The sequence below is a fragment of the Arachis ipaensis genome, chromosome B01, assembly GCF_000816755.2.
Source record: "Arachis ipaensis cultivar K30076 chromosome B01, Araip1.1, whole genome shotgun sequence".
In the NCBI taxonomy this organism is placed as follows: Eukaryota; Viridiplantae; Streptophyta; class Magnoliopsida; order Fabales; family Fabaceae; genus Arachis; species Arachis ipaensis.
This window is the reverse complement of record NC_029785.2, coordinates 109,244,596-109,249,275: the sequence shown is the minus strand read 5'-3', so window position 1 is coordinate 109,249,275 and position 4,680 is coordinate 109,244,596. Positions and strand designations below refer to the sequence as shown.

General features: G+C 37.8%; 1 long non-coding RNA gene across 1 annotated transcript; it reads right to left on the bottom strand.

Annotated features, from left to right (window-relative positions):
* Window positions 1,280–3,008, bottom strand: LOC110271682. Its single transcript, XR_002362251.1, has 2 exons — window positions 2,785–3,008; window positions 1,280–1,442 (listed from the first exon to the last, which is right to left on the bottom strand). It is a non-coding gene; the product is annotated as an uncharacterized LOC110271682 (long non-coding RNA).

Genomic DNA, 4,680 nt, shown 5'->3' with positions numbered 1-4,680 from the left:
ACACCAAACTTAAAACTTAACTCTAGACTCAAACAAGAAACACAAAATATTTTTGGTTTTATTATTTTATTAAACTTTTTTTTATTTTTTTTCGAAATTTAATTGGGAAAAACGAAAAAAGAAGAAAAATTTTTTGTATTTTTTGAAAATAAGAAATAAAAAGCTTAAAATTAAAATAAAATTACCTAATCTGAGCAACAAGATGAACCGTCAGTTGTCCAAACTCGAACAATCCCCGGCAACGGCGCCAAAAACTTGGTGCGCAGAAATCGTGACGGTTCCATTCCTTGGTAACGGTGCTGAAAACTTTATACGGACGTTCATAATCTTAATTCTTTGTCACAACTTCGCACAACTGACCAGCAAGTGCACTGGGTCGATTGAATAAAAAAATAGTAGTACTTTGTATTAATTCATGAGGAACAGCAGAGCTCCACACCTTAATCTATGGTGTGTAGAAACTCTACCATTTGAAAGTACATAAGTGATAATGGTCCAGGCATGGCCGAATGGCCAGCTCCCATGAAAGTCTAAGATAGCATAAAAACTAATCAAAGATCTCTACAAAGATAGTAAAAAGTCCTATTTATACTAAACTAGTTACTAGGGTTTACAGAAATGAGTAAATGATGCAGAAATCCACTTCCGGGGCCCACTTGGTGTGTGCTTGGGCTGAGCATTGAGCTTTATACGTGTAGAGGTCTTTCTTGGAGTTGAACGCCAGTTTGTAATCTGTTTCTTGCGTTTAACTCCACTTTGCAACCTGTTTATGGCGTTTGACTCCAAAATGCAGCATGGAACTGGCGTTCAACGCCAGTTTACGTCATCTATTATTAATCAAAGTATGGACTATTATATATTTCTGGAAAGTCCTGGATGTCTACTTTCCAACGCAATTGAGAGCACACCATTTAGAGTTTTGTAGCTCCAGAAAATCTACTTTGAGTGCAGGGAGGTTAGAATCCAACAGCATCTGCAGTCCTTCTTCAACCTCTAAATCTGATTTTTGCTTAGGTCCCTCAATTTCAGCCAGAAAATACCTGAAATCACAGAAAAACACACAAACTCATAGTAAAGTCCATAAATGTGATTTTTATTTAAAAACTAATAAAAATATACTAAAAACTAACTAAATCATACTGAAAATTATGTAAAAACAATGCCAAAAAGCATATAAATTATCCGCTCATCAGACCCCAAATGAGAAAATTAGACTGGATTAAGGGATTGTTATTGTTCTAAAAGTAACGACGCTAGTACACAGACAATTGTTGAACAAATATACCTGGCTTCTACTTTAACTTCAATACCTAGTGCTGTTGTAAAAGAAATTACTTAACATACATAAGACATGGCAATGAAATCAAGGTGCTTATTAGTTATTTCTTCACTCTGTGAACTGTGTCGGGACCTTCCTCCTTAGGATCCGCAAGCATCTGAAGCTGCAATATTGTCAGAATTAATAATAAACTACATAAATCAAAGTTGACATTGTTGGTGTAAATCAAAGATCACATTAAGGGCATGCACAAATAAAGAATCAAATCTATCATATACACATGTAAATCTTAACAGCTGCATTGACTTTTTACCCTGTATAAAACACACACTTATGTAAAATGTTTTAAGAACCAGCCTGCAACAACATGACCTGATTCATGGAAAGCTTGCTCATCACCAGGTTGAAAAAATAGATATATTATTAGAAAAACTCTAACAATAAATGGAAAGGGTTGAGTTAATAGTTCCAATTTTTATAAAGTCCAGCATTTTCAATCTATTGTAGTGACAAGATATATGATTTATATATTTAACTGAACAACACATACAACTTGGAGTAGAATGCTATTTTTCACACAATCTATCCATCACTTCTTATTTCTTATAGTAAAACAAATGACCTAACTCTATTAAATGACACAAATTAACACAAGACTAACAGAATTTATGCAAGAAAATAACACATCTAAAGGTATATTACAAATAATAAAACTCTTCCTTTCTATTTTTAATACCATTATATCAGTATATTTAGAATGTTGAAGACATCTTTCATAGTACAAAGAACTTCATAACTTGCAATTGAAATGTACTTTCTCACAAATACTAGGAATTAACAACAATGAACAATGAACAACAATGAACAAATAATTAAAAAAATAGAAGCAAAAACACAACAAAATAAAATTACTAGCATTCAGCAACAATGAACAATGAACAACAATCAGCAACAATGAACAAACAATAAAGAACAATGAACAACAATCAGCAACAATAAACAAATAGATTGAACAGAAATGGAATACAAATAAATCACAAAATCAACTCAAAACAAGCAAAAATAAATTAAACCCAGCAGCTCAGAATCACAGAATCAGAATTATTAATAAATTAAATCACAAAATCAACTCAAAACAAATAACTCAAATTAACAAAATCAGTAAACAAGCACAGTAACTCATCAGTATTATTAACAAAATTTCAAAACAAGGAAAATAAGTGCAGAAAACCAAAAAATCAATTCAAAATCACATAATCACAAAATCAGAATCACAGAATCAGAGAATCACAGAATTTGAACTAAGCAAAACAAGCAAATTTGAACCCAGCAACTCAGAAGCACAGAATCAGAGTTATTAACAAGAAATTAACAAAATCCTAAACAAATCCAGCAACTCAAAATCACAGAAATTATAATTAACAAAATCAAACCCTAGCTATTTCATAATTATAAACCCAATATGTCTAATTACTTCAGATACATAGAAGGAGAGAAAATCAAACCTGAAATCAAGTGGATAGAAAGGAGGAAGAGCACTGGAAGAGGGCCAACCGGTGGCTGCTGTGTTGTGGGTGGCCAGGCCAGAAACGCAGAGTACTGCTATGGGTGGCCACAAACAGTGTTGGGGGTGGCCAGATCGGTCCTGTTGGTGGCGCTGGGGTGCCGCTGGATGGTGCTGGCCTGCTGGGTGGTGTAGTGTCTACGACTGCGAGGGTGGTGCTGGTTGGGGATGGGTGGTGCTGTTTGCAAGGAGGGGCTGGGAAGAAAGGTTCGGTGGCGCTAAGAGGAAGGCTTCGACGGTGCTACGAGGTAGTGGGAGCCTGGGATGAAGGGGTTCGCCGACTGGGAAGGTGCTACAAGAAGATGGGTTCGCCGCCGGCCCTAGGTTTCTTCGAGTGAGACTGAGAGTGAGTGCAGAGAGAGAAATTGAGAGAGTGAGAGTAGAGAGCGGCTAGGTTTGCGTTTGGGGGTGGGGGTGGTGCACGAATTGTAAATCACACTTTCCACAACTCGTACCACTAACCAGCAAGTGCACTGGGTCGTCCAAGTAATACCTTATGTGAGTAAGGGTCGATCCCACGGAGATTGTCGGCTTGAAGCAAGCTATGGTTATTTTATAATTCTTAGTCAGGAGATCAATGATAAGAGTGATTATATTTATGAAGAGTAAAAAGCATAAATTAAATAGTACTTGTTATGCAGTAATGGAGAACAGATTGAGGTTTTGGAGATGCTCTGTCTTCTGAATCTCTGCTTTCCTACTGTCTCCTTCTTCACGCACGCGGGTCTCCTTCCATGGCAAGCTGTATGTTGGTGAATCACCGTTGTCAATGGCTACCATCCATCTTCTCAGTGAAAATGGTTCAAATGCGCTGTCACCGCACGGCTAATCATCTGTCGGTTCTCACTCATGTTGGAATAGGATCCATTGATCCTTTTGCGTCTGTCACTATGCCCAGCACTCATGAGTTTGAAGCTCGTCACAATCATCCCCTCCCAGATCCTACTCAGAATACCACAGACAAGGTTTAGACTTTCCGGATCTCAGGAATGGCCGCCAATAATCCTAGCCTAAACCACGAAGACTCTGATCATGAACCAAGAGGCTAAGAGATACACACTCAATCTAAAGTAGAACGGGAGTGGTTGTCAGGCACGCGTTCATAGGTTGAGAATGATGATGAGTGTCACGGATCATCACATTCATCCCGGTTAAGTACAAGCGAGTATCTTAGAATAGAAACAAGCGTGATTGAATAGAAAACAGAAGTAATAGCATTAATTCATCGAGACACAGCAGAGCTCCTCACCCCCAATCATGGAGTTTAGAGACTCATGTCGTAGAGATACAATGTAAAACGTGAAAATGTCACGAGGTACAAAATAAATCTCTAAAAGTTGTTTAAATACTAAACTAGTAACCTAGGTTTTCAGAAAATGAGTAAACTATGATAGATAGTGCAGAAATCCACTTCTGGGGACCACTTGGTGTGTGCTGGACTGAGACTTGAGCTTTATACGTGCCTAGACTATTTCTGGAGTTAAACGCCAGGTTGTAACCTGTTTTGGGCATCTAACTCCAACTTGTAACCTGTTTCTGGCGTTTAACGCCAGAATAGGGCAGAGAACTGGCGTTGAACGCCAGTTTGCGTCATCTAAACTCGGGCAAAGTATAGACTATTATATATTTCTAGAAAGCCCTGGATGTCTAATTTCCAATGCAATTAAGAGCGCGCCATTTAGACTCTTGTAGCTCCAGAAAATCCATTTCGAGTGCAGGGAGGTCAGAATCCAACAACATCTGCAGTCCTTTTTCAGCCTCTGAACCAGATTTTGCTCAGGTCCCTCAATTTCAGCCAGAAATTACCTGAAATCATAGAAAAATACACAAACTCATA